Genomic DNA, 12,224 nt, shown 5'->3' on the forward strand with positions numbered 1-12,224 from the left:
CACAGTCTGAGCCTGCTGCCCCGAGCTGTCCCGGACCCGTGGTGTCAGAACCCAGGACATCCCTCTGTCTGTCCTGAGCAGCCCAGACCCTGCCAGGGGGCTCAGAGACCCTGGCACAGAGCCCACAATGCCCCTGTGGGTTTGATTGTGACCCTGGAGCAAGTTACCAACCTTAGATGAAGATCAGCAGGCCACGACAGTTTAAGTACAATGACAGTGAAGTTATCACGGGGTGGAAGGGTGGATTTTGGGGTTTTTGGAATGGGGGTTCAAGGGGCAAGATGGAGGGATCTGGGCATGTCCAGCCTTTCTCCTTCTTCTTCTTGGCTTCCATCTTCTGCTGTGATGGTGGCTCTTACAGATTGGTTTAGAGTAGAAGCTCACTGTCTAACACAGGTGATAGGTATTGGGAAGGAATTGTAAATATGGTACACTTAGTTTTTAGTATAAAGACATAACACCGCCCTGGGGGCAGGCAGAGTGCCTGGACTGTCCTGCAGCAGTGTCACAGACATCTTTTGTGAAAAATCCTTTCTTTAGGATTTTTCTCCCTTTTGAGAAGCTGAGAGGCCTCGGCAACAAAATGTAAACCATGGTTATCTGCTGCTGTGGAATGCAACAGGTAGATCTGTGATTGGTCTCCTGTGGATGTTTGGGTTTACTGACCACTCACGGCAGAGCTGAGTCTCACTCTCTGCTGAGACACAGCTCTTTGTTATTCATTTCTTTTCTCTTCTTAGCTTAGCTAGCCTTCTAAGAACTTTTCCTTCTATTTCTTTTAGTATAGTCATAATGTAATATATATCATAAAATAATAAATCAAGCCTTCTGAACATGAAGTCAACATTCTCGCCTCTCTCTTCATCCTGCAACCCTTGTGACCACTGTCACACAGGAGAAAATTTTTTACAGATAAGATAAAATAAACAACCTTGAGACCGAGAAATGAAGAGCCCTGACTCCTCCTTCAAGCCCCAGGCTGGGAAAAGAGATTTTGGAACTTTTCTCGGGGTCACTGTGAGCAGCAGAGATCCCGACACCGTGGGAAGGTGACACTGCCCCAGGGCTCCTGCATCTCCCTGGAGCCATCTGTGCTGACCTGGGGATTATTTATATGATTTATATGATTTATATGATTTTTATATCCCTGACTCATTACAGGGATCCCGTAATCCCCAGGGCAGGGCAGGAGTCCCAGGGTGACTCAGGGACACGGACAGGCTGTGACACTTCTGCTGTTTCTAAATAGGAACAGGAACAGAGCCTGCAGAGAGCTCTTTGATTAGAGGGCACTTCATTAATGAGGCTTTGATCGATGAAAGAAGCGTGGAGGAACTCAAAATTGCAGAAACTCGACTTGTGACTTGTGCAGTGGGGTTCCCCTCCTCCCTTCAGCTGAAGGACACATTTGAGTACAGAAATCCCAGAACTTGTCATGTCTGCTTGCCCTTTGCCAAAGCAGAGGGAACTTGGGCAGGGTTTTGGTTTCGGCCCAGGCAGAGCTTTCAGGCCAGCTCTGTCTTATCTGGAGCCTCCTGATAAGGCAAAGCCCAAGAAATTACTCTCCTGATAAATCACAGCCCAAGAAATGACTCTCCTGAGCCCCTCAGGGAGGAGGGAGCTCCAAGTGAGAAAATGGAAGATGAGGTTTCCACCATCAGTTGATGAGGGAATGATTTATTAAAACTGGGAGCTTAAGGAGAATGGGGAGAACAAAGTGATTTAATGAAGACAGAGGGAAGAGAGAGCTGGTTTAATGCAACATCCAATCAAAAAACAAAATAATATCATTAATTCAGGAAATCTGCAGAAACTACAGGAGTTTAGGGATAATTCTGTGTGTTGGCTTTCTTCTCTTTGAGCCCAGGGAGAGGGAAGCAAAGTCAATGCCAGATCAGACAGTGAGGGAGAAATGATCCTGTGATTTTCCTGCAGCCAAATTTCTGGCACAGAATCTTGACAAAAAATTGAATCTACAAAAAGATAAGGAAGGTACCCAAAAATAACACAGAAAGAGGGGAAATGAATCCATTTCCAGACCCAGGGGCAGTTCCACATCAGGCAGTGATCAGGGTGTGAACAATTTTAGGACCACAGTGGTCTGGGAGAGAAATCAGCCCCTGCCCTGTGTTCCTCAATTATCCCTCTGTTCGTGCAAAGGTAACTCAGAAAACTGAAACAAGAAAGGAAAGCAGGAAGGATCCCCTGTCCTATTCAAATTACACTTCAGAAAGCCTTAAACAAATTCCAGACTTACTATATCAAAAGCTCTTCAAACTCTGACCTCATTCCTTGCCACTCCTGGTATTTGCTGCTTGGATTTTTAACCTTCTTCCTGGAAGGGAAGCGGAATTGAGTAGTTCAATAGTGGCCTGACACGAAAAGGAAAATAATCTTCCAGAAAACCCACATTGGTCTGGTCAGCCACAAACCCTCCCAACTGCAAACTCTGCTGTGGGGGCTCTGCTGATGTTTGGGGGTGATCTGGACCCTCATGTGCCAGCTGGGGACTCTTGGAGGTAGATGGGAATTATCTAGATGTGTAAAGAGGCATCTCCAACTCAGTTTTGGTCCCAATTTCCAGCACTGGGAGCCATTCCCTGGGTCTGTCCCTCCATGCCTCGTCCCCAGCCCCTCTCCTGGAGCCCCTTTAGGTGTCTCTCCTACAGAGGGTTAAAGGAAATTGCATCACCCTGGGAAGAGATTTGGGTTTTTATGGATGATTTTTCAGGTGCTTTCCAGCCCAACCCAGCCTGGCATTCTGCGATTTCCCCAGGCTCAGGTGACACAGCTTGTGCCTGGAAAAGGGAGAGGTCACAAAGAGATGAGGGAGAAAACAGCAGCTCCTCCCTCCCTGGGTTGTGTGGGAATGTTCTGTCTTCTGACCCACAGCAGGATTTTGGGGCTGCTGCTGAATTCAGAGCCTTTGGGCTCATTGTGTGTGTGCACTTCACCATGTTGTGAGGCTCAAAGTAAAAAAAAAAAAAAATTGTGTTAAAGTTAAAAAAAAAAAAAAAAGATTTAGTGATTCACTTACAGTAAATAGTGGTGAAATCGAGTCTCTGCAGACAGAGACAGAGGAAGTGCAGGCAGGCAGTGCCTGATCACAGCAGTTTCCATGAGCCCAGTAAACAGAGCTCCACTCATGTGAGAGATAAACACCCCAGTCTGCCAGGAATGGACTTGTCAGCCTGGCCAGCCCTTCTGAGAACAGGCTTGTCTGGGGATGAAACTCATCCTGGGTTCTGGGTGTCCGGGCATGACACTGAGTGGCAAAGAGCTGTAGGAACAGAGAGATCACAGTGGCCCAGGAAAGGCAGTTCCTCAAATGCTGACATTGAGGGGGAATCCCAGAATCCCAGACTGGTTTGGGTTGGGAGGGACCCCAAAACTTATCCATTCCCACCCCTGCCATGGCAGGGACACCTCCCACTGTCCCAGTGTCCAGCCTGGCCTTGGGCACTGCCAGGGATGGAATTCCATCCCAGCCCTGCCCACCCTGCCAGGGAACAATTCCTCATGGCCAAATCCCACCCAGCCCTGCTCTCTGGCACTGGGACCATTCCCAGCTGGGTTTGCACAGGGATCCCTGCCAGGGAAGGTTCTGGAAGGAACCTGGACACAGGGAGTGAGTCCTGAGGGCATGGAACTCAAATCACAGGGGGAAGGCAGAGGGAATCAGAGAAAAGGATTAAAAATCTGGATTGGGTTGGGAGGGACCTTAATAAAGATCTTCCAGTGCCACCCCTGCCATGGCAGGGACAGCTCCCACTGTCCCAGTGCCCAGCCTGGCCTTGGGCACTGCCAGGGATGCAGGGGCAGCCCCAGCTGCTCTGGGCACCCTGTGCCAGGGCCTGCCCACCCTGCCAGGGAACAATTCCCTCCTCATCTCCCTCTGAAATGTCAGTGGGAATCCATTCTTCTCTACTAAAAAGTGGGATTATTTGATTTTTTTTCCCTGGGTTTGATATAAATTGTTTAAAAAACCAATAAAAAATGTGGGGTTTGTGTAAGTGCCTGGTTGGAGGGCCCTGGCAGAGCTGAGGTGCCACTGTCCCAGCCCTTCCAGAACAGCCCAGGCCAGCAGCTGCCAGAAACTTCATCAGGTGCAGAACAGATCCGACCCTTGGATCACACAGGGGCATCAGGTTTCCTTGGGGACAGATCACCTTGGGATCACACAGGGAGCATCAGGTGTTCCTGGGACAGATCCACCCTTGGGATCACACAGGAGCATCAGGTGCAGAACAGATCCAATCCTTGGGATCACACAGGGTGCATCAGGTGCAGAACAGATCCAACCCTTGGGATCACACAGGGAGCATCAGGTGTTCCTTGGGGAGCAGATCTGAATCCTTGGGATACACGGGCATCAGTCGACAGATCAACCTGGATCACACAGGGCATCAGTGTTCCCACTTGGATCACACAGGCATAGGCAGACAATCCAACCCTTGGGATCACACAGGGTGCATCAGGTGTTCCCCCAACCCTTGGGATCACACAGGGTGCATCAGGTGTTCCCTTGGGGAGCAGATCCAACCCTTGGGATCACACAGGGTGCATCAGGTGTTCCCTTGGGGAACAGATCCAACCCTTGGGATCACACAGGGTGCATCAGGTGTTCCCTTGGGGAGCAGATCCAACCCTTGGGATTCCACTGATAAACCAAGGGAGCTCCAGGAAATCCTGACCCCTGCAGGAACTGCCAGGGCAGCACCAGCTCTGCTTTGGGCACCCACACTGAGGCTGGGCTGGGAACAAAGCTGACAAAAAGGAGCCACCAAACTCAGCCAGGGACAGAAATGAGGTTAAACCCCCCTGGGAATATCTGTGGGTGTTCCTGAATAAACCCTGGAAAAATGATTTCCAATCTTTGATCTGAAACTCCCCTGTGAGGAAGGGAAGGGAAGGGAAGGGAAGGGAAGGGAAGGGAAGGGAAGGGAAGGGAAGGGAAGGGAAGGGAAGGGAAGGGAAGGGAAGGGAAGGGAGAAGGGAAGGGAAGGGAAGGGAAGGGAAGGGAAGGGAAGGGAAGGGAAGGGAAGGGAAGGGAAGGGAAGGGAAGGGAAGGGAAGGGAAGGGAAGGGAAGGGAAGGGAAGGGAAGGGAAGGGAAGGGAAGGGGCCTCCAGGAGGCCACCAAGGGCCCTGTGAAAACCCCAACACCCAAAAAAGGACATTTTTCTGGGAAAGAGTGAAAAGAAATTCACTGTGACTCAGTGAAGGAACTCAGCAGAAGTGAGAGGAGGTGAACACTCCTGCTTTTATAAACAAGTCCAGACATAGTGGGGGAGGCAGGCAGGGGAAGGAAGAGCTTTTCCAGGCAAAAGAAGAGAATTTTTTAGGAGAAAAAAGAGATTTTCTAGGGCAAAGAAAATATTTTTTAGGGGAAAGATGAAATTCTCTGGGAGAAAAAAGATTTTCAAGGGGAAAGATGAGATTTTCCAGTGGAAAGATGAGATTTTCAAGGGGAAAGAAGAGATTTTTTAGGGGAAAGATGAGATTTTCCAGTGGAAATAAGAGATTTTTTAGGGGAAAGAAGAGATTTTCAAGAGGACAGAAGAGATTTTCCAGGGGAAAGAGCCAAGCCAGCACTGCAGGGATGCACCAGCCCCAGCTGAAGGGCAGTTGGGATTGTATCCCATTTATACATTCACAGCCCCAATGCTTTAAGTGTATAAATAATATATTTATGTGTACATATAATACAAATAATATAAGCATGTAGTGTATAATACAATATAATATAAATAATAGCTATATATAGTATATAGTGTAGTATATAGTACATATGATCTGAGGTAAAAGGGACTCTAAATGTGTCCCCAAAGTGCCCCAGACTGTGCAGCTTTCCAGGCAGGAGATTTCCTGGGCGTGTTTTGGCTCCAGGGATGCAGTGGAATCACTTTTTCAGGCACTTGAATGGGTCTGATTTTTAATTTACTCTTACCCAATGGAGCTGAAAGCCTCAGGTACCAGCACAGGTGTGCAGGAACTCCCTCACTTTCCCAGAAATACCTGGCTGGAGATGGATCCACCCTGAAGGGAAGGGAAACAGCTCCCAAAGCCAAGCAGAGCTGCCACTGCCTCCTTTTTGTGCAGGAAATGTTCTGGTTTTGCTGCCTCAGGTAAAAGGCACCCCCAAGGCAGCAGGGCTGGGTTTGGGGCTCACGATGGGATTTCTGGGACTCTCTGCCAGGAACTGCAGCAAAGAGAAAACTCATAACAATAACCATTTAACTAATTTATTTTTTAATGAAAACCTATTTTTTATAAAAATTAAATGTTCAAAATGGTTTTCCAAGAGTCCCCATTAAAAAATCATGGTCCAGCCCCAGTTTCTTTGGTTCTCTGCCACATTAAGCACATCATGGGTTGCTTTTATTGAGATCTAACCACCAATTACAGGAATTTTGCATTTACTGTGGTGCTGGGATGGTTCAACACCACTGAAAAAAGAGCCACCCAAATCCCATATGGATTCACCACCCACTGAACTCTCTAATACAATCTTATTTATCTATTAATTATCTATTTATCTATTAATTATCTATTTATTCATTATCTATTTACCCATTATTTATTTATTTGTTTATCTATTTTTAAATTTATCTATTTCTCATCTGGGATTCCCCATCAACAATATGGCTCTGAATAAAAATCTGTAATAAAAGAGAAATAAAACCTAGTCAATTCTAAATAAATAAAATTAATAATATATAATTAAATAAATAAATAGATAATGATATAATATATAATATAATATAATATAATATAATATAATATAATATAATATAATATATGATATGATATGATATGATATGATATGATATGATATGATATGATATATATAATAAAGATAATAATAAATAGATATATATAATATATATAATTAAATAAATAGAATTGATTAAATAATCAATTCTAAATAAACAAATGAAGCCTACTAATAAAGAAATAAAACCTAACCAAGTATAAACAAAACCCCCATAATAATAAATAAACAAACCCCAATCAATTCTAAAGAAACAAATTTTTGAAACTAACAATAAATAAAACCTAATTTATTCTAAATAACTAAATCCTAATAATAAAGAAATAAATAGAACCTAACCAAATATAAGCAAATAAAACCTAATAAAGAAATAAACAAACGCTAATCAATTCTAAATAAAACTTAATAAAAAATGAAACCAAATCCATTCTAAATAAGTAAAGCCTAATAATAAACAAAGAAACCCTAATAAGTTATAAATCAATCAATTCTAATAAGTAAGCAAGTCCTAATCAATTATAAAAATAAACAATAGAGCCTAATAATAAATAAATAAAACCTAATCATTAAAAATAAATAACCTCCCAAATAAGAAATAAATAAATAATACTTAATCAATTGCAAATAAATAAATTCTAATAAGAAATAAATCAAGCCTAATCAACAATAAATACATAAAAAACCAATAAATAAAACCTAATACACTATAAATAAATAAACAAAACCTAATAATAAATAAATAAAACCCTAACCAATTATAAATAAATCCTAATAACAGATAAATAAACTGTAACTAAATAAACCCTAACAATAATTCAGGCCAATGCCAGGATCCATTGCCAAGGCAGAAGTCATGGGACCAAGCATGGAAAATCTGCTGGAGCCCCTCAGCCCATTCTAAACAACTCTGGAGCTGTTGGCTTCCTCTGTCATGCACTGGCTTTTGCAAATTCTTATTTATAATAATAATTATATTCTTTATATATGAATTATAATATAACAACGATTTTGATATGGTACAGTTTGTGATCGCTTTGAACTGCTTTAATATTTATAATAATATATATAATTAATATATATAAATATATTCATGTATATAATAATGTGTAGCTTGTCTATTTTGGTGTGACAAACACACATTATAATTTAGGTGTTGGAACCCTGGGTGCTGAGAATTTCAGACTTTCTGTGCTGACAGGCACTGACCCCAAAAAAACACCACATTTCACTTGAGGCCATGGAGAAAGCTTCCAAAATTTTATGTTAGAATGAAGATTATAGGTGTGTAGTTTAAACAGAAGTGTGTAATTCCACATAGTAGAAAATTTAGAGTTTAAAGTTTTAGAATATAATAATATGTATAAAATAAGATAGAAGTTTTAGAGCAGAGACATGTCCTTCTTCTTCACGTTCTTCTCCATGAGTTTGGGTGGTATTTAATGAAATAAAAAAGAAATATGATTAAATAAAATAATAACATACTTAAATAATTAAATAAAATGTTAATTAATAAAAATAATTAAATAAAAATTTAAAATAATTAAATAAATAAGTCCACATTGTGGACCACAAGTAGTTAGTTAAAAGTTCAAAATAATTTAGGTGTCATTTCTCAATTAGACAATTTATCCTTAAAAAATCTTCTAGAAATACAACTCCATTTTTAGTGTATTAAAATAAAGTACTATAAAACTCACAGTTTATAAAACTCTAACATAGATAAAACTAATAAACATCTAAATCCAAACTAAAATACCATCTCATACATTTAATCCCAACCCTAACAAAAAAAAATAAACAAACAGAAAACTCCACATTTAGGGTTTCACTAAATATTCAAACAGAGACTATGTGTTGTGCATTGTGATGTTAAATGCTTTTATTTGTGTAACTCACGGTGAGAGTAACTCAGATAATTTGGGAAGCAGCTCATGTGGATTTCATGGACTTGTGGAGAATCCTGTCTGTGTGAGATAACATTGAAAAGAAAATACACAATAATGCAAGGAAGGATTTACCACTGACCTTTGGTTATCAAGAACTGCCAAAGCACACAACAGGGGCCTTGGGGGAACATAAAACAGAGAAATTTCACCTGCAGGACGTGAAGAAGATGGGTCAGGACCAATCAAAAGAATTCCCAGAACGTGCAAACTCACAGGAATGTTTGAATATGCACAATCTTCATGAACGTGCATTTCACCAATGCAAGGAAAAAGTGTGTAAGGAAATTATTTTAAACTAACTGATGTGCCTCACAGTGCTGTAAAAGTCCCTAATATCCCTTATTAAACTTTAAAACTTTTAAGGAGTGAGCCTTGTTTCTCTCAGCTCAATCCCAGGACACAAATTTTTGCTCCATCACCCTCCCCACTGGGGCTGGGAGCTGATATTGAATTTATCCCACAAAATCAACATGGATTAAGTGGTTCTGGTTTCACTAACACCCAGTTTGAGGCATTTCCCACACAGAGCAATCCAGCTTTCCCCAGGGAATTTGCCAGGATTCCAACATTACCAGCATCAATTCAGTGAAGGGAATCACAGAATTATATAACTGCTCACCTCCAAGCTCATCTTGTTGGGAATATCCTGAACCAGGAGAAGGAACCCACCCCAAGGGCCACACTCCTCAGAAATACCCTGGAACTGAACAAATCCATTTAATTACACTCCGAGATGAAGAGTTCTGTGACCTGTAAAATTCTGGTCAAGTCCTTTTCTCAGTATTTCTGGATACATCTGAAAAATCAGAATGAGGCTGACTTGGGCATTTAGGAACTTAATTTTTCAGTTTAAATATTTGATACTAAAACAAACAAACAAACAACATAAATTTTCTATCAATACTACTACTACTACTATTATTACATATTCATTTTAGATATTTAAATACCCACTGAATCGAGGAGTTTTTCCATCCCACTGTCCTGGTTTTGCTGCTTCTGGGCCCCACTGGAAAGAGCTGGTACAAGGTTTTCTGTAAGCACACTTAGAGCATAAAATAAATAATAATAACAATAAATATCCATTCATTATGATCCATTTGGTTCTGCACTCCAGAGGGAAATGGGGCTGTCTGTGAATTATCCTGCCTCTTTCAGGAACATTCCTGGGTGCTTTGCTTAAAATCTGGCAGTGAAATCCCTCCCATGAATTAAATTTTGTCCAAATGATGCCATTAATTCAATTTCTATATAATTTGTATGGGATATTCCATTCTACCCTTCACACTGGGGTTTTTCAGGAAGGACAGCTCCTCATGGGAACTTCCCAAGCATCCCCAGCTTCCCTGTCACTACACCAAAAACACACAGAACCAAGAGAGGGGTAAGAAGCAAATGTGCAAAATTTATTATGTTCTTCAATGAACACAGGGATAGGAAATTTATAAAATTAGGTAGTATCTTCAAAATTAAAAAAAAAAAAAAGATATATAAACACCAAGAGTTCCTAGAGAGAACAAACAACAGCAGTCCATGGGATGCTCAAACACAGCTGACCCCAAAGCAGTTTCTTTATAAAAAAATAAGAGACTTAAAAAAAAATACCTCTGGAAGACAGTGGAGTCAGCATGGCAAACATGGGATATGAAAACTGAAATGCTACTGCAGCACATCCTGATTGTCCAAGGAAAAGTCTGTTGGCAAAACAGGGCAAGCTCTGAGTGCCAAGCTCAGCCCTCTGCTAAAGGCATCTCCTAAATTCCACCAGGTCCTGCTAACTCCAGAATGGGCTTGGAGAGCCCTCAAAGCTCATCCCAACCCACCCCTGCCATGGCAGGGACCCCTCCCACTGTGCCAGGCTGGCCTGGGCACTGCCAGGGATGGGCAGTGAGACATGGAACAAGCACTGGGAACATCCCAGACACATCCATGAGGAATCCTGTGAGGAACCCCATGAGGAATCCTGTGAGGAACCCTGTGAGGAACCACCTGAGGAACCCCATGAGGAACCCTGTGAGGAACCCTGTGAGGAACCTCCTGAGGAATCCTGTGAGGAACCTCCTGAGGAACCCTGTGAGGAACCTCCTGAGGAACCCTGTGAGGAACCCCCTGAGGAACCCTGTGAGGAACCCTGTGAGGAACCTCCTGAGGAATCCTGTGAGGAACCCCGTGAGGAACCACCTGAGGAACCCCGTGAGGAACCCTGTGAGGAACCCTGTGAGGAACCCTGTGAGGAACCTCCTGAGGAACCCCGTGAGGAACCCTGTGAGGAACCCTGTGAGGAACCCCCTGAGGAACCCCATGAGGAACCCCATGAGGAACCCTGTGAGGAACCCTGTGAGGAACCCTGTGAGGAACCCTGTGAGGAACCTGTGAGGAACCCCGTGAGGAACCACCTGAGGAACCCCGTGAGGAACCACCTGAGGAACCCCGTGAGGAACCTCCCAAGGAACCCCGTGAGGAATCCTGTGAGGAACATCCTGAGGAACCCCGTGAGGAACATCCTGAGGAATCCTGTGAGGAACCTCCCAAGGAACCCCGTGAGGAATTCTGTGAGGAACCCTGTGAGGAACCTCCTGAGAAACCCCGTGAGGAACCTCCTGAGGAACCTCCCAAGGAACCCCATGAGGAACCCCCTGAGGAACCTCCCAAGGATCCCCGTGAGGAACCTCCTGAGGAACCTCCTCAGGAACCCTGTGAGGAACCTCCTGAGGAACCCCGTGAGGAATCCTGTGAGGAACATCCTGAGGAACCCCGTGAGGAACATCCTGAGGAACCACCTGAGGAACCCCGTGAGGAACCTCCTGAGGAACCTCCTGAGGAACCCCATGAGGAACCCCGTGAGGAAACCTGTGAGGAACCCCCTGAGGAACCTCCCGAGGAACCCCGTGAGGAACCCCGTGAGGAACCTCCTGAGAAACCCCATGAGGAACCTCCTGAGGAACCGCAGGCTCCTCACTGCTGCACCTCTTGCTCCCTTGGCACCGGTAGCTCTGGCCCTGGTGGCAATGCCACAGGACTGTGCCCAGCATGGGCTCCCCTGGCCGTGTAAACGCTGTGGGATGACCCCACACAGAACTCTGCTGGAGCAGGCAGGGGTGCCCAGCTCACAGCTTCAAGTAGAGAAGAGCCCAAAGCTGCTCCTGGTGCAGGGGGACAGCCCTGGCTGGGCTGGGGACACCGGGGTCATTCCCAGCCAGGCCTGAGCAGCTCCCCCAGCATGGCAGCCCTGGGAACCCAAACCCAGCAACTCCAAAGGTCACAGTGTCCCCCTCAGGACCCCAAAGGTCACAGTGTCCCCATAGCACCCCAAAGGTCACAGTGTCCCCATAGGACCCCAAAGGTCACAGTGTCCCCTCAGCACTCCAGAGGTCACAGTGTCCCCCTGAGGACCCCAAAGGTCACAGTGACCCCTCAGGATCCCAAAGGTCACAGTGTCCCCCTGAGGACCCCAAAGGTCACAGTGTCCCCTGAGGATCCCAGAGGTCACAGTGACCCCTAAGGA

The sequence above is a fragment of the Zonotrichia leucophrys genome, chromosome 1, assembly GCF_028769735.1.
Source record: "Zonotrichia leucophrys gambelii isolate GWCS_2022_RI chromosome 1, RI_Zleu_2.0, whole genome shotgun sequence".
NCBI classification, from domain to species: domain Eukaryota; kingdom Metazoa; phylum Chordata; class Aves; order Passeriformes; family Passerellidae; genus Zonotrichia; species Zonotrichia leucophrys.